This window comes from Arachis duranensis, chromosome 3, assembly GCF_000817695.3.
Source record: "Arachis duranensis cultivar V14167 chromosome 3, aradu.V14167.gnm2.J7QH, whole genome shotgun sequence".
NCBI lineage: Eukaryota > Viridiplantae > Streptophyta > Magnoliopsida > Fabales > Fabaceae > Arachis > Arachis duranensis.
The window spans coordinates 67,412,435-67,412,784 of NC_029774.3; positions in this window are offsets into that span (position 1 = coordinate 67,412,435).

Consider the following 350-nt stretch of genomic DNA (forward strand, 5'->3'; position numbering starts at 1 on the left):
AGGGAGTCATCCTCATTGATGAGGACAAGCCCATCACTAAGAAGAGGATGGAGCAAACAAGAGATCCCACTCATAGACATGAGAAAATTCCTCATCATGAAATCCCTGAGATGCCTCATGGGATGCACTTTCCTCCACAAAACTATTGGGAGCAAATCAACACCTCCCTAGGAGAATTGAGTTCCAACATGGGACAACTAAGGGTGGAGCACCAAGAACATTCCATCCTCCTCCATGAAATTAGAGAAGATCAAAGAATCATGAGAGAAGAGCAACAAAGGCAAGGAAGAGACATTGAGGAGGTCAAGCACTCCATAAGATCTTCAAGAGGAAGAACAAGCCGCCATCAC